Source organism: Anser anser (assembly GCF_964211835.1).
Source record: "Anser anser genome assembly, chromosome: 9".
In the NCBI taxonomy this organism is placed as follows: domain Eukaryota; kingdom Metazoa; phylum Chordata; class Aves; order Anseriformes; family Anatidae; genus Anser; species Anser anser.
Window position 1 is genome coordinate 17,174,510 of NC_139729.1, and position 21,701 is coordinate 17,196,210.

Genomic DNA, 21,701 nt, shown 5'->3' on the forward strand with positions numbered 1-21,701 from the left:
TGGAGTTTTTATTGATGCATATGATAGTGCAGGAAATATCTGGCCTTAAGTGATGGGAAGCCCTGGTATTTGTGGTGATATGGGATGAACAACATGCAGACAAATAGACAGTGTGGCCAGAGGATTATACCCAACACAGCTGTAGATACCACATCATTCAAAGCAGCTGTAAAACTTCAGCAGAGTAAGATCTCTGTATTCTGATGGTGCTCAATACCATTGCCTATGTTTTTCAATGACATGGAGTCAGCAGCAGTAACAAATACATTGTTCTGTCAGCAAATATTAAATCATATTTTGTATTCTCTAAGGAGAGAAAACCTTTCCCCATTTGACATTTCCTTTTCACATCTTTAGATCAATTCATTTGAAAATTTCTTTGCAGAGAACCAGCACAAAACAGTCAGATCTTTGGTACAATTCCAAGTAGGGTTTCAGCAGAACTGAAACAGTGCTCAAATCTTTGCAGCATTTTGTAAAAGGATGACTGGCGCCCTTGTCTCATAGCAAATAAATTATAGATGTAACTGAATAGTTCAATGAATACTTCACCTAAACATATCTTCCTCTTTTGCTGACGGCTCCTGAGTTTTGCTCAGCACAAAAATATGGAGTCCTGTGGCAGGGATTTGTGTAGAGTCCCATAGTGCTGCTCCTGGCTTGCAAACATGAAAACTTATAATTCTAGTTTAGAAAACTGTGAGAAAATATATCTGCTGTCTGCTACATGTGAACAATGCTGCTGATTGCAATAGCAGAAGGAGCACACTGGAAAGGAAATTCACCAAATAACTAAAGGTGATTTTTTTTTCCCCCCAACACCATGATTTGAACAAGTATTTCCTTAGCTATCATTAAGTACAATGCAGACAAGACTACTCTAGCACCAGTGCACAATAAACAAGTCAAGGTGAGGACTGAGACTCGTCTGCTTTTCTCTTTCTCTAAAAACAAGAGGAAGCACCTCTGGATTCTGATATGGCCTCTGGTATGCTACTTCATTTCTGTGCTTTGATTTCTACTGGTTCCACCCACCACTGGTGGAACCAGTTCAGAGCAGTTTAACAAGAAAACACAATACTTGCTGCTGCAAACTGTGTGAGGGTCCCTCTTGCCCAGGAGCAGCTCCAGATGTGTGTACCTCTGGGACTGGGAGGCATGACTTAAATGGCCCAGGGGCACTGGGAGGCTCTTTGGGCAATGGGAACTTCGTCATCTGTAAATACTCATTTTGTATTAACATATCTGTTTTATTTTTTTATTTGAAGTTCTTTTTCTTTGTGAGTGGAACACATGCAGCTGCACACTTTAAAACAACCCATGTTTCTAGAATGTATGCTATTAGAAACAGAAGTTAATTTAACACTTGATGTTTGATTTTTGTGATTGAGAGTCTATGATTATACATAAACATCAATTTTACCTGTGTAATTAAGTTTAAGTTATGTCTAATAAAACTTGAAATAACATCTAATTGATGCAAATCTGCCCATAACTACACACTTAAACATCTATTAAACAACCATTGTTCACACTGCACAGCATAACACCTAGCACCTACACATCTCTTCAGAGGACTGAGAGAGATCTTTATTTCCTGCAAGCACAAGTGTCCACACAAGTAGGTGCAGCTTGTGAGCATGTTATAACAGAAGTAAAGATGCAATAGCCACAGGTATGCCACTTCAGCCAGGGCTTGCACAATGCCTTTCAGTGATCCACTATTGTTTTGGCTAAGAAATAGATTCCACACTACAGAATGACTAGGACCAAGGGAAGTACTGTGCTTTTTTTGTCTGTTATTTTTGCAGCAAACCCACTTAATAGACCTACACCTTCCTTCTTAATCAGCTGAGCATCATGATAGTACTCTGTGTACTCCTAATTTTGACTCTGAAGTGATGAATTGTAAAGTGGTACCGAGGTATCATGTAAAGAGACTGAAGATGAGAGAAAAGCATGAGTAAAGAATGCGAGTCTCCATTTAGTCAGCTATACTCAACACCAAAAGTAAAACTGTTATTTATTAACTTCCTTTTCTGACTGGGAGAAGGTTTAGTAGTGACCAGACACCAGCTAGGACCAGCGAGATCTATTTTTCATTGGAAAGCGAGATTATTATTTTTTTAATTGCTCCTGAGATACAAAAAGAACCTTCTGCTTTAAACTCTTTTGTCCTCTAGAAGCCACTGTTAGCCTAGCAGATGATTCGCAAACATCCTGGCTTGTTGCCAGGTAGATGACACCCTGTCACAGAGAGAGCAGTCTGTAAATAATTCGTAGAATGAGTTGTGATTCACCTAAAATGCCATCTTTCCAGTCATTCCTCTGGTTCATCAGTTGTGCATCACTGAGTTATTTCAAGGCTAAATATTTACATGCACTGCAGCCCAAGGAAATCAGCATAATAGAGGAGTGCGAGCAACGGAGTATAAAAATCATCAGGGGCACGAACATCTGGGACGTCTGCATATTTCCTGATTTAGTCAAAATCCCCACTCAAGTAGTAGCTGCGACACTGGTATGGCTAGCCGAAACTCCCAGTTACCTCTTCAGAAGGCTGTTATCCAAAGAACACACTCTTTGTTTATAAAAGCAACGTACGCATGGCTAACATCTTCCACCACCGCCGTGTTCCCTGTTAATGATCACAGAAGAAAGGGTCAAAAAACCCGGGAGCGTGGGCGCTTTTCGGCACTTCCAGGGCCTCGGAACGTGCCCTTGGATGAGGAGAGGGGCAGGCCAGGAGCCTCCCCCGGGCCGGCCAGGCCGCAGCCGGCACTCCGAGGGCCGCCGCAGCAGCGAGGCGCTCCCGGAGCCCGGCCGGGGCCGCCGGCTCTGGCCGTGGTGCTGAAATGGCGGCGCAGCCGAGCCAGCGGCCCGCGCAAGGCCCTTTAATCTCAAACATTACATACTTTATTTCCACATATCCTAAGTTTTATACCTGGACACTAAAACTTGTTAGAGTTAAAATCATCATTACTTTTTGTTGTTGTTGTTGTAGGGTTAGGTTGACTGTCCAGATGGCAATATAGGGTCTGTTATTTGGGGAATGCTATTCAGTCTTTAAATACTCTCAAATGAATTCTGCTCTCATTTCCGCCAATTAGGATCCCAGACAGCCTACCTCTTTTCTAAAAGTTTATCTGAAGTTAAACCATCATAAACGGGACCTGAAATATATAGTATTCTGCTGCACTTTCCATCATCCACCCTGGAATTACATGACAGACTGCTGCTGTGATGATTTGCAGCCATCAAAAGACCGAAAATAAGAACTGGCTTGCCAGTGATCTTCTATTCTATGCCCCTCCAGTCCCATTTGAATCCCAGCAGTGCAAAATTATCTGGCAACTTCAAACAATAGTGAAAAGGAAAAAATCTGTGTAAATAAAGAGGTTCCATGCAGTTTTTAGTTTTAAGAAGTGCTGACATCTCTTTCATTATACAACGCCACAGTTTGAAGGCACAAGTAACTCCTTTCTCTGGGAAATAGACACCACTGGCCAGCCCCAGACAAAATCTTGACCTGACAATAGTGTAACCCAGATCAGCTTTACTTAAAAGCTCAGAAGATTACTGTAGAACAAGTTAAAATTTAGCTCAGCAGTACTTGAACTCATTTACAACTGTTGTACCTGCTTTGAATTCCAGCTTCCTCACCTGGACCTAGAATTAAACAGAACAAGTAGGAATTAAGTGATCCCTCCTTGCTTCAGGAAACAGGGCTAATTTTGATTACCCATAGGTCATGAAATATTTAATGATACCTTTCTGCAAGTGAATGGAGAAGTCCTGATTTAATACTGGTAGGTATTGTTTAAATTTGCCAGCTTCAGTTTCCTTCAAAGACTGATATTAATCTAGTGTTTATTCTTGCCTTCTTACCTGAAGCATTCAACAATACCGCTGTGTGAAAGCTGCTGCGTGCCTCCACAATTGTTTCATTTCAGCAGAACTATTTTTCTGAAATAAGTTGTTCATCTTTTGCAGTCTAAAAATTGCACTGCCCACTGAAATCTGCATGAGTTAGTATTATCCCTGAGAACAAATGGAGCTGAAAGAGCTTTAAGTTTCTCCTTACTGAAAGGTCTTTTATCAGTTTGAAATATCATTACCTCAATGGCCCTGTGGCCATTTCAGAGGTGTATAAACACTTGTTGCCTATCTGTTAGCCATTCAATTACTAAGATCTTGATACCGTGTAAATATTTAACTACAATAGGGGATATAAATCAGAGAAAGTGATTTTGTTTCATTCCACTGGTGGCAGTAAATCACAGTCTATTCAGACTACTGGGCTACACCCAAGGAGCTGAGCTGTGAACACAGGCAGGCGTTATCTAAGATTTCCTGTAAAACAAGTCCTAATCTAATTCAGACTTCATGGGGGGAAGACAAGCAGTATACACCACAACTCCAGAAGCCAAGACCACTTCCAGAAATTTTTGCTAGGTCAACCAGAAAAGGAAAAACTGCCAGTATCCAACTTTTGGACTAGGTTTCCAAAGGATATGACCAAAACCCACAGAAGGCCTGTGAGAGCAGGTGCAATTGAGTTTGAGCCCCTGGAAACTAATCAAAAAAGACAGCAAAGGGAAAGAGCAGCCAGTGAGTTCTGGTCTCATTTGTCTTCTACAGTAGCAGAAAAAGGATCGAAGAAGTATCACCAGAGACAGCAGCATGACGGCACAGGACAAGTCACCCTCTCCACCCAGGTTTCTGTGCTATAAACATGTCCAGCAGCTGTTCCAGAAAGATCCATCACGTACTGCTGCTCCAGAGATGCAACACCGTGCTCCCTATTGCAATGGGAGCGTGAGTTTTCTTGCATCTCCATCCCTAAATGCACTGGAATTTTGAAGTCAAAGTCTCCAAGGACATGGCTTTTTCTAGGAGTACTTTTTGCAGGGCATTTTGTCTTGCCAGTGCCACGTGGTGGGCCCCAGCTCTACAGGCCCACTGCCATGGGAAGGAAGGGGAGGGTGCAGTCAGAGGAGATGCAACAGCCCAACTCCTCTGCAACGGAGCCTGATTGCAGAGAGGACATGAACATGCAGGTATAAGACACCCCCCCACACACGCACACGCTTTGTTCAAGAACTTTTCCAGGCCACATGGCATCACTTGTGGCTGCTGACAGTGAAAGTTAATCTGCCTCTGCAAGGGCTGATTGCTTTTTACTCCTGCCTGCCCTCCTTTTCCACTTGGCCTATGTGCAGGTACAAGTTTAGCAAGTGTCTGCAAGCCCCAGTGCATACAAACAAGCCTTGTGCAGTATTCTATTTTGGTTCTCTCTACCCCCCTTGTGGCCTCCCCTGGCTAAAGTCAAAGAAACACTGAAGCATCCAAGTAAATCAGCCTATTGCCTTTTCTCATCAACTTTAAAATGCTTTCCTTGATGCCAAAAAAATGACAATTCTCTGCAGAACCAGGCTTGCAGGATGGTTGTATTGAAGCTATTTTTTTTTGCCTTGCTTTCTTGAAAGGCATGTTGGCAGGGGAACATGTCTCCAGACTCAAGTCCAGCACCTCATACTGAGCTCACAGAATGTGCAGGGCTGACAGAGTGCGGAGGGTGCCCCAGCATGAATCTGCTCTGCGAGCATTTGCCTCCTACCGTGGTCATCCTAAGACAGGTTGAATTAATTGCACCATAGCTGACAGCTGCTAAATAAAACCCCGTGAGGAGACATGAGCCCAAACGCAGTGTGTATTAGTCACCCTGAGGGACAGAGCTGAACACCGTTAACCAACCTGAGCTGAATTCCCCGAGGGCTGAATGTGTGAGGCAGAGCAGGCAGAGCCCCGGGCTGGCAGCAGTGACTGAGCCCCTCGGTGACTTGAGCAGAGGGGAGAGGCATGCAGTGAGACCAAGTTGGTGTGGTGGGGAGTTTCTGGCATGGCTGCTCCCTAGCACACAATGCAGGTGATCATTAATAAAGAAGCAAACCCAGTATCCCCTACATACATGCTCTGCAACATTACACAGCCCTGTCCTGCATCGGCACTGTTAAAGCTTTCACAACTATTTCTGTCACTGGACAAGCTCAGGCTGTCTGCAACACTTCTCCCTGCTCTCCTCTTCCACAGCAGCAAGTACACAGCAATGTGGAGGGGAGAAACTACGCCCCAGAGAAAAAGGAGGGAGGGAAAAGTGAGTTTACAGTGATGAAGACCACCATTAACCACAGGAGTTATTTGTAGTAAGTGATTTGACCAGGTCAAAACTTTCTGTAGAAAGGCAAAAAGCAGGATGAACGTCAGCTCAGAGGAAGGAACTGATTGGTAAATTGCTTTGGATTAGCTTTGAAACTGCAGCTACAGTAGTACGGGCAATTTTTGGAAGGCTAGAAAATAAAAAATACCATCTTGTTCTAGTTGTTGCCTGAGTCCAGTTCAAGGCAGGTAAAGTGCAAAAGGAAGCAAAGCTGGAGGAGAAGGGAGCAATATTAGTATGTATTCTTTTCTCCCTGATTTCATTTTCAGCCCACTTTGGAATTGGCTGTTCATTTCAGCATGGATGCACTCAGCAGTTTGTGACACACTGTGCTGTTTTGCTCTGCCGGCTGTGTTGCGCCTGCCAACATTTGTTGAGAAATAACAGGAGGTCACACATGGTGTCAAAAAAATACCCCTGGCACAGTATATAGAAAAAGGCATTGTATTAGTGGCAATGAATTCAGACCTACTGATGGTGGAATTAATGAAATCCGTGGCTGGCACTCTTCACATCCCAACGAAGGCTACAATGAACAAAGCAAATGTACTGGCCACTAGCCCGTAGGATCGGCAACCCCTGCTTGTCCAAGGCAGCTGGAAGCCCCTTGCCTTCCCTGGCAGGCCCTGAAGTGGAGCAGGAAATTGCACGGCTTGCTCAAGATCTCTGCTCTCTGACTCTAAGGCAACAGGACATCAAGAGACAGGAAAGCCAAGTAATGCTCAGTGGCATGGAGGAAAGGAAAATAAATGGTGAGCACTTGCTGATTCTTTTGACTTTCATGTTCTTTGGCTCTTTCAGATCCAGATCAGATCAGATCAGGTGAGCAACATCCTCTCCTCTTCGGTTTTTGTTTGCTGTGAAGCTAAAGCCTATTACCTAAGTAACAGCATTCACTCTGTCTTCTTTCCTCTCCCCCTGGTGGTTTCCAGTCCCTTTTAGGCAACCTTCAGTAGTATTATGTTGGCTTTCATCTCTTCATCATCTGTGTTAAGCACAGACAAACAAGGACGCATGTACTTCCAGATAAAATTCCTCATGATACTAGCAGAAGTACACTTTTTTCCCAGGAAGCACAGCAAGGCCCCAGGAGGTGGTGTACCACCTACTCCCTGCAGGTGGGAAGTTGGCTGGACAAGGCTCTGAGCAACCTGATTCAACTTTGAAGTTACGCCTGTTTGAGTAAGAAAGCCTCTATACATCCCTTTCTACCTCAAGTTGTTAACATTTCAGTGATTCTAAGACCACACTTGCTCAATCAGCAATCTGTTTACGTACCATTTACCTGCATGTAGTCATTCAGATTTCATCCACCTTAGACTAACCATCACTACCTGGAGCATGATCCATCACTTCCCTTTTCCCTGTAATATAGGGTTACAGATCTCCATTGTAACCCCTTACCCTTCCTTCTGTTCAAATGCATCAGAAATCCCACTTATCCACTCTAACTCTTCCTCTAGGCATTTCAAAGGACAACCATTTCTGGTGGTTTCTGTATTAACCCTGGCTACGTAGTCACTCAATTTAAAAAGGACAATTCAACTTCTGATGTTTAAAATATAACTGGGTGCACCAAGTCAGACACATGCCAGGGTCAAGTCTTCTAAAAGAAGTACCCACAGATCAAAAAGACTCAATTAATTCCCTTCTCCTATGGCATTTTAATGTGATTCTTTCGTGTTTAATGTTTAATATGAGTAGAATAATTTTTTTGTCTCTTGTTATTCCACATTAACACAGATCAGAGACACCAGCTACTCAGACTGCACTTAATGCTCCCCAGTTGGTCACCCAACCGATGGCAGCAACACTGGAAAAAGCCTGTGCAATTGGAAGCCTTTCCTCTGGCACTGTTTCTAACATATCAGGAGGTAACCAGGGATGCAGACTCCCCCCCACACACACTCCCAGGTTCACCAGAGTCCCAGGAGCTCACTCTGCTGGGCAGTTGTCATCCCTGTGTAAAGTCTGTATAAAGCCTTCACTTTTACAGCAGTGCAGGATGCTCTTTGGGCCAGACCAAAGTACTGGGGCTTTACTCTGAAGCAGAAGTCCCCTGAGGATGCTATGCCCTTGTTTTTCTTCTGTGAAGTGGGCAAAGTCTGACATGAACTTATGCTTTCGCATTTCAGAGCAGAAATTTCAAGTGAAAACCTACAGAGAAACAGCTTAGTGCTGGGGCTCAACTGCGCAGCCTCAAGCACCACTTTGGGCACAAGCACCCATCCTTCCCAGAGCTGCAGACTCAAGGAGAAGGTGCTCAGATCGCTGCTGCAGCAGTGGTAAGTTTTCCTAACCAGGGGATGAAGTAAGAGATGCAGATGGCAACCTGAATTTCTCACACCACCTTTCATTCATTGCACTTACTGACAGAATCAAGCTGGTGTTAGTAGTAGCAGATAACTATTCAAATAGTGCTCCCTTTATTCATTTCCATCCTCACGCTATAGCTAGAGCAAGAGCTGGGAGACCAAATCCATCTCTTGACTCAGAAGTGGAGAGTGGGGTTCAGGCTGACTAAAAGCAGTTTTACATCCTAACTTGAAGGCTGATTAAAAAATCAGCTTTGAGATTGCTGTGAAATTCCACTGTAATCCATCCCTTATATCAACCTGAGAAGTTTGATAGCAATCTTTACACCTGTGGTTTGACTGATGGCCCCTAAAGCTAAGCTGAAAACCGTTGATTCCATTTTTATAGTGTTTGACACAGCTTTTTACTTTCATTTTGAAAAAAATGCTGTACAAGGAAAATTAAAAAGTTAAGACAGACTTTGAAGTGAAACATGTTTGGGATGCATTTTCTACCTGCAGTGGAAATCTCAAAAAATCAATAGTATTTCTTGAAGTATTTTGATTCTTATGGAAATGCATTTTCTGATGGAAAACAGTTTTGCTGAATTTTTTACAGAAAGCTTTTCTCAGCTTTGAAGGAAAACATGGGGGATGGAAAACAGAGCCATCGATTGCAAATGCTCTCACATGGGAGATCCAGCTGCATACAGCAGCCTTGGCTGAATCAGTTTTGCGCCAGAGCCACACTTAAGCTGCACTACCAGGTAGTCGGGGTGACAATGACTATGATGTATTGATGTTCAGCTATTCCTCCCTGCTTATAACCAGTGTGCAGAGAAGCATTTCTCATCAGCTCCAAGCCAGCCAGCTATCTCTCACCAGTAAATGAAGAGGGATTTACCAGACACTACTGATGATCTGATCTTGGGGTTGCAACAGCTTTTTGAAGATAGAGGAGGCAACCAGAATACGTGCTGATAAAGCCAGCAAACTTGGGACCAAGGTCTTTTGTTTTCTTTCCTCTGATGCTAAAGAGAGGAGCGTGCCTGGGTCTGCACAGAGTGTTCCCGCTGAACAATGTCAGACACACGCCAATTTGGAGGTCTGCCAGTCCAGAGCCACCTCGGTGAACCCATACTGCGAGGCAGAGGGAACACACAAAGACCAGACCTAGGTTATCACAGTCCTCCCAGAGAAGGCCAAAGCAGCCATTTGTCATCATTATGTTCATTCCCTATTCTTATTTCTGTGCTCTCTACAAAATAAAGTAATGCTTGCTGAGAAATAAGAGGGAAAGAACAACTTGAATACCTGAGACTGCCTAAGCTGATGGAAATGATGAATAACCAGCATGGCTGGCCTATTCTTCCTTCAGGTTTTGCACAACTCACTGCTTAAAATATCAGAGCCTTGATTTACTACATGCCACAGTGTAAAAAGGTTTTGATTGCTTGGCACCTCCCTTCTGCTAGAAAATTGGATAGCATCCACCTGTGATGCTTCTGCACATCTCACACAGCAGAATCCCCAGGCACTCGCATCTGGAGATGCAACTTTTTAGAAACCTAGTCTCAGTCTAGGAGGGCACATGCTAATGTCAAACTGGAGGCCCTACACTTCTTGCTAAAAACACATAGCTCTGGCAAATGACAAGAGCAGATAGAGAAAGCCACGTGCCCAGATATTTCTGTGTACGGTCCCATGAAATCAGAGTTGTGACTGTCACCCACAGAGAAGGTGAACAACAGTGCCAGGTTAGTGCAAAACCAAGGAATGACGAACAGAGGGGGCAAGGGGCACTTGTGGACACATGGGCATTAGTTGTGTTATCTTGGATCTGATCACTTACGCTAACAGCCTTTGATTAGCTGCTTCCTTGTTGACACTTGGTCTGGTTGAATTGAACAGCAGAGGACACTGGAGTTTCTTCGCTATAACAGCTAAAATGAATACAAACAAGGAAGCTAGAGTAAATCACTGACACACAAATTACCATCACTATGCTCAATATCCACCACAGACTCATCCACTGAACTCTACAGTGAAAGCCTCAAACAAAGTCCTCCCCCAAGCAGGTCCAGAAGCTAGTTAGCCCCAGCAGGACTGTGAAACAGTGAGGTATGAGCTCCTGATCTCAAGAGACACCTTGTAGAAACGGCACAAGTTAGGTGATAAGGCGAGCTCTCAGCCTGGCTCTGACACTAACTCCTGAGCCTCTCCCCTGGGTGGCATTGCTTCTCCTCCACTGCCTGTTCAGCTGATCTGCTACCTGCTTTCCTGCTGGAAACAGATCTCATTTCCTGGGGACTGGCAAAAGTGACCTTGTGAAGACTGTGAGCAATTCGTTTCCTGTTTGACAGAGACATTTTTGAAAGAACTGGTCATTCACTCAGGCCAGAGGAATGATTCCATTTTAAGCCACCCTCCAGTCAGTAACACTGACACAGTTTATCTGTCTGGGATGCACGCTGCATTTACAATCAATCATAGAATTACTAAAGGAGAGCTTTCTTCTACCACCATGCCAGTATGCCCCTGCAACTCCACCATGCTACTCCCGACATATATTAGGAGCCAGCATGGTAACAATAGCAAGAGTTTAGTGCAAAATGGTTTTTGAAGACTTCCAGAAATCTCCCATCCTGTGCCAAGACTCAAGAGCTTTCCAGAAGTGAGAATGAAAGCCAAAGCAATGCAGCTCCAAGTGATCTGGGTGTCACATCTAACAACACCGAGTTGCCACTCCAGGCTTGGAGGAGCACCACTCTCATGTCCCCGTGGCAGGTGAGCAACAGGTCTCCCACGCATCCAGCTCCTGAAGGGCGACCACACAGCTTTGTCTTCAATTGTGTTGAGGAAACTCATACAAAGAATGTTGTATTAGAACTGCTATGTTCCTACTGAGTGTGAGAAACTCTTGAGAAATCAAGTATTTCTAACAATTTCCCTCTGCACAACTAAACTCACAGTAGACACCTGGGAAACCAGTCAGCTGAGACCCTAAGGGGGTAGCTCAGTACTGGGGTGAAGCTTGAAGGTCTACAGTACTAGGGTGAAGCTGCCAGGTCTTGCTGATCTCATTCAAGCCCATCCACTGTGAGCATTTCTGGGGGTTTCAATCACCACACAGTCCAGGGAAACCAGCTGTGAAAAAAACAGTTATAGGAAAAGTGATCTTAAATCACCTCTTATCCCTCAGATGCTGCCTTGATAGCTGATCTGTACAGAGGTAAAGCTGCTCATTTGTAATTATTCAAAATAATCTGTTTGGAATTCTTTGGCATAAACTGTGATAAGCTTGAAGGATCACTATATAACACTTGATAAAGAAACAGTTACGTGTAAAGTTTAAAACCTCATTTCTCATTGCCATCTTCTGGTCAGAGTGGTGTAGTGTCTTTTCTTGCTAAAACAAAACAGCAACATAGGGCACAGATGGGTCACAAGTACAGCTCTAATTAGGCTGCAGTGATGTGTTGGTGTGCAGGACAGGTAAGAAAGCAGCTCTTTCCTGCCTTCAAAGCCCTTCTGTAACAGTTAGTTAGAAGAGCGATTCTGTGAAAAAAATATGCTTATAATTTGAAGTTGTTCAAAACGAAAGCTCACTGAAACCTCTTAAATGACATTTAAGTTCCTTCCCATACTTTAGTGATATTAAAATGGTTATTAGTAAATTATTGCAGTCTTAATTATGCTTAGTTAATGAAAAACAGTTTTTAAAAAAAAATCACTCTGTAGTTAGTCTGATGTTTTCTAGATCAGCACCCTCAGAGCTCGAATCCTTAGGACCAGGCTAAAGCACACTTAAATGATGTTCAGTGAACATTCCTTGTGTTAATACACCAGTACTTCTGATCTGGGTGCAAAGTAGCCTTGCAGGTACACACATCACAGATCACAGGGATCTGGTTCTGTACCGATGGCCCCAGTTGAACCACTGACCTGCCTGGGAATTGGCTTATGCACCAAAAAGGCACAGACAGGACAGCTTCTGTTTACTGCCATGCTGACTTTGGCATCTGCATGCAAAAATAACACTGTCTCCTTGGTCCTTGCTACTTTTGACATCATCTGCATGAAGTAAGGCTCCTTCATCTAAGCTGAAGACACTGGTTTCCTCACACCATCACAGAAAAGCATTGCTCATCAGTTTTCCCAGTCACTCTCCTTAAATACAGCATCCCAAGCAGCTTCATGTGCAGTTCATTTAAACACAAAGCTTCCTCCAGATTTCCAGAAAACAAGTCAGTCAAGGGCTTTTGCACAGCTCTCCCTGCAGACTGGAGGACAGAGGACTGGATGCCCTATACCTGCCTACACTTTGCTGAGATGTGCCCTGTGGCCATGAGTCACACACAACAGGGAAACAGTTGAATATTTACTCATGTCATACCTCTTCACTGTATCATTTGGAAAACTTTTGGCCAATCTTCAAGCTCTGCTCCCTTTAGCCTTTAGTTAAACAAGAGGGAAAGTTTAACTGTTTTGTGAATTTAAAGCAGAACAAGAAAGGAACAATGAACATAAATAAGTTTAACCAAAGAGGGAATCAGAGGAGGGTATTGTAGAGAAAACAAACAGAGGTATTAGCAATAGCCAAGTTCCTTGCTCCTCTTGCAGAAATACACCTGACTGAGTCAAGGAGTGGGGCAGTTCCTGAGAGCTGCTCCTGGTGCCTCTACATGGGCATTTTGCACATGGTTCCCTGGACACTCTTCATGCTACCCCGTTTTCCCTCTGCTCTATTGGAGACAGCTCAGAAGAGTCCTTCATCTAAAGCATCACCACATACTGGCAGCTGGGGGGGGCTGCTCTCAGACCAGACCACCTCTTTCCTCCCCCACAGTCCGCTTTTGTTCTACCTATCAAAGCCCATCTGCTGCTGAAACAAGTCGGAGCCCAGGTCTTCTCCAGCACCTGGATTATCCATCATGTGTTACTGTGACAGTGCTGGCAGTCGATAGTCTCAGACTGGCTGCTCTTTTCCCAGTTCTGGTAATCTGAACCACAGATTTCTCTTCACCTCTGGTTTGTGAGGGTTCCAGCATGTGACTTGGTTAAAACTAGGATTACAAGGTCTTTTACCAGGACTTGTTTTCAAAGACTCATTTCTTTTCTGAGCCCTGGGGTTGAGTGATAACTAATCGTATATTCCTGCTTTACAAGCTACAAGCAAGCAGCTCAATAAGACCCTACACACTTTGGGTTTCCTCAATCATTTAAGCAGTTTAGTAGACAAATAAGGAGGTGGATTATCCAAATATATATTTATTTGTTTATAGATTCCATTTATTTCACTCAAGTGTTTTAAGCAAATACCATTAGGGTGCTAAAGCCAGGTTGCATTCACAATCAGATTAAGTCTGTCTCTGTATATGTTTATACAGAGATCAGCCTTCAACTATACTCTCTCACCCAGCAGTGGCCCTGCTTTTCTGGGTAAGCATTGGTGTCCAAGTCCCATAAATCAAACACTTCTGAAGAGATCCAAGCTGTTAAATCTATTTATTCTGAGGATGAAAATGTGCAGTGTTGTGTGAGCATCTCAAGAAAAGGCTCTGTCCAGATTTGATTGGAAGCACCACCACCTTCCAAGTGATCAGATTTGTTTTGACTGATGCCATTGTTTAAAAGTCTCAGAGCTGGTGTTACTGGTTAAGCATTCAAGGCACATCTTTGGCATCACTGTAATATGCTTTTACATCTAGTAGAAGCTGGTGTTCTGAAATAAAAAAAATGGTCCTTGAATCACTTGCACTAGGGAGAAGCAACAGATATCACCTGTATTCTCCTTTTACAAGATGCACAGCCCACTGAGTCTGAAAGCAGTGATATGAAACATTCCCAAGGAGACCAAGTAGCAGAGAGAGACAAGCCCAGGAGCTATTCTGGCTTTGTTCTACTTATTCTTTGAGCAAGTGAAATATTTTCTTGCTTAAATCTGCCATGTTAAGCTAGTTAAGGGATCGCTCACATTGAAAGCAATTAACAATTAATAAGGGGAAATGGCTTGCATAACAGCATACCCATGAGAACATCATGCCAGGAGAGTGCTTATGAAACATTCATCGGCACTTTGATTATGATTATCTGCTACTTCTGTTGTTGTATTTACAGATTTAAGCTTCACTGCATGAGTTCTGTACAAAATTTCTGTAAAACCATATTCCTAGCAGGTATGAATGTGTCTAAACTTCTGGATCTGTCCCATTAATAGCATTTTACACCATTGGCAGCTACTGGACGTGCTAGGTCAGGAGCAGCATACACACCCAAAGAGCTGTGCCCTACAGACAGCCCTGGGCGCTGGCAGAATTGTAGCACACAGCAGAGCAAATTGAGGTGGCTGAGGTTAATCCAGTGGAACAGCTGCAGCTTTAAGGAAGTCCAGGAGGCTCTTCTGAACTTATGCAAATAAAACTTATAGGAATGGAACCACATATGAACAATTCAGGCTTTTCACTATGTCTTAGCAGCAGCATAGCCCTCTCGTATCTGCAGTTTGTTGTTGCAGTGCATTTTACATTGAGGTTGTCAGGCTTACAATTCATGGACTGTACAGAAGACATTGAATGTGTGCAGGTGGCCTGCATTAAGTACGCATATTCTATATAATTTCAGCTTTCATGTACTAAAAAAGGTTCAGGAAAGAGGATTAGGTGTAGGGCGGGGAAGAAGGGAGAAGAAGGAAAACAGAAGCAGCTTCCAAAGCAGCTTGATCAGACACTACAGAATATTCTCTTGAGTTGTTTGATTCCAAATCAAAGACTGGAATCCCCTGTGATGTCTGCACAAGTACTGCCTGAAGGACTGCACTGAACGGTGCCATGATCCGCAAGTGAACTGTTACCAAAACCAACTGGCCACAGCAGAACCCAGGATTCATCCCTCTCCCTTGAGGACTGCAATCCTCAGCTTTACTCTGATCCCAGGCCCTTTTAACCAGCTCATTCTAAACAGATCAGACATGAGGGTTGAGATTCCAGTCCAGCTGCGTAAGAAGTGCATGGACAATTGCAGCAGAGCAAGGGAGATGCTGGCACTGCAGCCTCTATTGTTTGCTCAGCAAAGGCTCTGGTTTTGTCTGAAAACAGAGTAGGTTGATCCAAAGGAATTTTCCCTTGAAATAACTCAATTAAATCACATGACAATAAATTTTGAAACAAAAACTAGTTTCTCAAACACCACAGTCTTCCAAGAAGATCTAGAAATTTGGCCAGCATGTCCTGCAATCACTGGGTTCTGTTCTTACACACACACATTTTCCCAGTATAACTAATGCAAGCATTAATAACTTCCTCAAATGAGACATGAATCCCACTTGTGGTGGGTTTCCTGGAGGAATGCTTGCTTGGGCTGGTTTGGAAGTGTCAGAAGTAACTTTCTGAGTCAGAAATCCTTCTGGCATGCATTGCTCAAGCACAGTTCCTAATTTTGGGAGGCTGCAATTAAGACCAAGACAGTTGCATTTCTCTTCCCCATACCATGTGAATTACTCTTATCAGACTCTTATCAGAGAAGGTTCTTTCCTATATTTTGATGGAGGATAATAGCACAGTTTATATATACATGTACTTTTGCATCCATATATATACACAAACGGTATTTGAAACTAAATACTTATTCATTTGAACATTGCCATTTACATCAATAGGAAAACATCTGTAACCAAGGGCATACACATTTGCAGTGACAGAACTGTGTATAAATTATTGCTTTATAGATGATTTATTTTATTAGAAAGTCCAAAAGGTATTTGACAGCATTTGTGTAAACTGAGCTGATGTCACTTCTGCATCATAACACCTAACACTACAAAGAGTGCAAGTACTTGTGCTGCTACAAAAAATATTTTATCTATTTCCAAATCAAACAGATCTGAGGCTTTTCTTCAGCAGGAGGAAAAATAGTCAAAGAAGAGATTTCCATTTCAAAACCCAAATGCCAGAGCTGTCCATTTCCAGCTGCACCAGCAATACACTACACTAATGCTAAACAGCTACAAGACTCTCTGCCATAGTGAAGAATTAGAGAGAAATTGTACTAGAAAGATGTATGAAGCAAAAGACACTTTCTCTAAAACCAGTTAAGTTTCTAGGTCTAAGGTAAAAAAAAAAAATGCAAATTGCAAAGAAAAACAGTCATCTTGGGACTTCATCTCTTATCTCAGAGAACTTGCTGTCAGAGAAGTGTCAGCTTGCAACACAAGTGCAGGCTACAGGCAGGTCTTGAAAGGCTGTGTTATCATCATCTGCGATGAGGCCCAAGGGGTGTCAGGTGAGATCATGGCCCCACAGACCCAAGTGATCTACAAACCTTTCATCAAGAATGGCAGCTCACTGGGATTAGTCCAGACACAGCCAGTGACTCAAATTCCCTATATTCACACAAAGCACAGGGTGACTGGAGCCTTGACAGTGTCCATATGATGCTGGTCTACAGGTACCACCACAGCATTATAAGCATCCCTACACAAAGGATATTATTGAGTCCATTACACTGTTCTTCAACATTTTATGTGCATAAAGTCCCTACAGACAGCCTCATCCAATATTACTTTTCTTCCTTTTGTCATTCTAATGTGATTTTGGGGCTGTGATTTGTTTCAGATTCACCAACTCCCTTCATCTTCCCAGTACCAGTTACCAAGAACAGATTTCCAAACCCACCAAATAGTTTAACCTGTCACTAGCATTAGTTAGCTTAACCTAGACAGATAAGAGGTACACTTGAAAGTATTCATAGTGGTAAAGAGAGCAAGTTCGATCTGAACTAATGAATAATTCTAACATTTTAAACAAGCAGGACATGCTCTGTGCATTAAATAATTCTCAATGCATTCACAAGCAACTGTAGCTTTTTTCCCCCTCAAGAGCCACCACATCTGCTACCTGTTAACATACCTCATCCACCTTTATATACTATCACTCTCTCTGCCAGAGACAACATCACCTTTAGATTACGGTCTGTTCCTGGTACTCCTGAATTCCAGCCCTCTCTGGTATGTAAGCTTATGAAAAGCATAACAAAGGCTTCTGGAACTTGGATATTACTTTAATAATTATTTACATTACAGCAGCACCATGAAGTGTGACCAAGACCACACAACAGTAAGTGCTCCATATGCAATAAAAAGATAGTTCTTGCCAAAACAAGCTTACAAGCTTGGCATACAGTAGGGTCTTAGTTAAGCCTATTAGCATACTGCTGACATCTCTAGGGGTCAGAGACCTGATCCTCCCTCTGCCAAGACTGGCTTCAGTGAATGCAGAGTCCTGTCAAGGGCCAGATCTCCTGTGCTATGTCTAGCTGATGAGCATGTGAAGAAGAGAGTAACTGACAGCAGGCTGCCACAGCTATCCCTCCTCAAAGCAAGGTCTATATGTGGTACAGCAGTACATGCCTAATCCTTCTGTCTTTTGTCACAACAGAAAGGAAACCTTGAAATTCAATGCATGCCTTCAATGCACTTACCTGCTTTGAAGAGGGGGACAGTTCCACAGCTAAAACAGCAAGTGTAGGAAATTCAAAGAGATCTTCTACATTCAAGGCACCAAGCACATCATCCAGGAGCAGCAAGGACTTGCAGCATAAGGGCCTTACCAGCCAGAAGCCCATCACATACATCCAAGCAAAGCCAGCCTTGAAAGCAGCCAAGATCCTAGATAACTAGGGACATCTAGAGACATTCAGGGTGATGAGGCAGGTTCAAAGTCAACCATGAAGACAATCCATGGGTCAGATCCAAAAATGGCCTGTCAGGCCCACAGTAGCAAGGCACGTCCAGGGTTAGGCCAGAAAATCAGCCCAGGTACTGGGGCCTTGCTCAGTAGTGTTCATTGCCAAAAATAAAGGTGTATCAAGTTACAGAACAGGGCTCAAAACAGGCCTGAAGACCCCAGCTTGAGTTTAAATAGGATTGTTGGGCAGGGGCTATTAGTAGAGGGCCCAGGTGAGGCCTATTAGTTAAGGCCTATTAGTACCATCAGGGCCCTAAGGCCTACCTTAAAGGCTGTGGTTGTATATTTGCATGTAGTTCCTCCAGCTACTAGAAGAAAGTGATGAAGTTTCTAGGTATCAGAAAACATCTCTGATTAATTTTGTTTCCAAATCATTTATCCAGAATGATATATTGGAATTTGTTCATGCTTTTCAGTTTGAAATGAGGTTAGAGGTAAATATTCTGACTAATTGATGAAGAGATGTGTGGAGATTCACTATGTACAAAAGTCACTCTAGACCCCAGTTAGATATTGGTTGAGCAGTGAAATTTGTGTTCTGGTAAAGACAAGCTTGGTTTGAAACAAAACCTGGCTTGTGGAAGATGATTTCCCTTGTTTAATTTTTATTTTCTTATAAAAAGAATAACTGAGAATTTTTAATATTGTGCTTCTGTTTTCCCCTTGGTAAAAGAACTTCTCTGCTCCTTTAGTATATTTATATCACTGAATTTTAATTCTCTAAAGCCTGGGATAATGAGTTTCACTTGACCTCCTATTTTACCAGCCAAAAAGTGAAGTCAGAACCCTGTTGTATTTGATGCCGTATAAACACTGAACGCATTCCAAAAAGCTGTAAAGGCTAAAAACCAAGACAAAAGAGGTAACTACATACAGAAATGGTCTATAGGAGAGGCCAGCAGGAAGAAACTGTACAGTATATTTCCAACTGGTAAACGTGAGTGCAGTGTCCAGAAGACTGAGGGCTGGCAGCTAAGATACTGGGACCATCGGCTGTCAGAGATACTGATTATAGTCAATTATATTCCTTTTGCTTGTGGATTTGTTTTTATCCATCTTTCCAAAGCTTTCCCAGTGTCTGTGTTTTTATTATGCGTATGGAGTGCTTTTAACAGGGTGGGACTGAGTTCCTCAGAGAGGTTTCAATCTGCTTCAACTAACCAGACCACGTTCATGCCAATAGTCTCCACTCTTCCCCTGTAGCAAAAAGGTGAGGGAAAAATGCCACAGACAACCTAGGCCAGAGAAGGAAAGTGATACTATAAGCATTTGGAGAATGAGGACATGGAAAATAGCCCTGAACAATTTCCAGAAATGTCCCAGGAGATCCTTGCTCTATTCAATGCCTCTTATTTCTGCCAGCCTATTTTTATCTCAGCCTTGAATATGTCCATCTCAGTATATACAGCTAACTTGGTAATTTTTAACTCATGGCTCTAATTTAATTGTTATTGAATGTGATTAATTAGGACTGGAACAAGCCCTTGACAAAGAATTTATCAGATTCTTTTCTGCTCCCTCTGCTGACTCACTGCTTCCCAATGGTTTCAAAACTTGCAGCTTGGACATGCTCACACAATCCTTGGCAGGTTTCAGCTACTTGACTCCACTGGAACCTGTTGCTTTATAGACAAGATGCCAGTATGGCCAGCCTGCAACTCTCCAACCAAATATGAACCATCAGGTTGGCCTTTTTTTTTTTTTGCTTATACATCTGGATCTCCAAGAGCACTGAGAACAGCTCAGCTGGAGCTGCAGTACTCAGGTCAGATTATTTGAGCTAGAGCAATGCACGCTCCACAGCAGGACAACAGAAGCTGGAAATCAGCCTATTTAGGCTTCTAGATTTCAATGTGAGCTTAAATCCTAGATACAGATTAGTACCTAAACACCTTTGTGGCACAAACACAGTGGCAGAATATTTAATATTATATACAAATATGGTAGAATGAGTTATGATAGCTCTGATGATATGTATGTATACACAGATATATACTTATGTTCATCTCAAGTCCAAGATATTTTATGCATCTTGTGATATTCTTGACCACAATTACTACAAATGATACTGGCTTCCCAGCCATTGTACCTGGAATGAAAAAAGTAGTTTAAAATTGATTTTGAACATAGCATTTTTTATTTCATTGGCTATCTCTTGCTCTATTTATTCCCCATGGAAACAAGCAATGTGTACCTTAACTTTGAGGTCCCTAGGCAGGAGACCTGCTATCCTTGTGTTGGCTGGCAGCTCATGGAGAGGGACTCGTACTCAGGACCATGCCCAGGAATAGCTGTATGCCCTCTGAAACAAACATTTCCAAAGTAACCCTGACGAATGCTCATGAAGAGAGCTAGAAGGGAGATTTTAACTGAAATATTTGTCAACCAAACATTGTTTTCATCTAAATGAAAAACAAAACAAAGCAAAACAAAATAAAAAAACAGTGGCATAGGAAAGCCCAACCCAAAATGAAGCTTTTCTAAAATATTAAAATACTTTTAAAATTTACTGCTTTTATTCTTAATTTCAAAATGATCTTTCAAAAATGAAATTATATAATTACATTTGTAACAGCTTCTTTTTTTTTTTTTGGTAACAGTAGTTTTTGGAATTCAAAATACACTGAAATTATTAATACTCTTAAAATGTTCGGTTCTGCTTGGGACATCTTCAGGCCATGATTGGTCAAAAACTGGAGAACTTTCAGACTGTCCTGGGCTGAAAGTCATACAAGACGTGAGAAATTAGCATTCCCTAGATTTCAAGCACTAACTGAGGTACTTCTTTGTCATGTATAAAATTAAGCCTGGCATCAGCTCAGCTCAAGTATTATTTTAAAACATGAGGAATAGCACATGTAGACAATTGGACTGAAAAATAAACAGAAGTAGTTTGATAGCTATTTACACTTGACTTAGAGTTCCTTTTTATATGCTGTCTCAACTTACTAAAAATACACATATTTAATTCTAATTTTCCAAGACCTCAGTATATATATCATCATGGTAACATGCTTGGCAGGCATTGGCACCTGAGACAAAATGAAAAGAAATGAGGACAAAATAAATATATATTTAGAAAGTTCACTTCTACCCACTTATTCTAGCTAATCGGTCTCATCTGTACCAGTGCTCAGCAAACAAAAGGTGATCCAAATCATTGGTCCTGCTTGATTTTACCTGGGGAATGTAGAGCAGGTAGAGTGTGTCACCTCCCTTCAGCATTGATTCTCCTGCTGGCTCTCCAGAAGTTGTATTTTGGAAGTGTTTGGCTCAAATGAGGAACCAAAAGAAAACAAGTGACTTACTATCAAGTTGCTAGTTTGGAATTAAGAAAACCCTCTCATTCTCTCATCAAAGGTAACCTCAGTACTTGTGGAGTTATTTGTAACACAGTCTAGTGGCAATATCTAGGCAGTATCCAGTTCTCTCTCTTTAGGCCTC

General features: G+C 42.4%; 1 long non-coding RNA gene across 1 annotated transcript; it reads right to left on the bottom strand.

Moving 5' to 3' along the window:
• Window positions 1–137: 137 nt before the first annotated feature.
• LOC310904057 lies at window positions 138–18,428 on the bottom strand. The gene is made up of 4 exons (XR_014588009.1): window positions 17,992–18,428; window positions 10,367–10,457; window positions 3,639–3,669; window positions 138–2,638 (listed from the first exon to the last, which is right to left on the bottom strand). It is a non-coding gene; the product is annotated as an uncharacterized lncRNA (long non-coding RNA).
• Window positions 18,429–21,701: the final 3,273 nt, after the last annotated feature.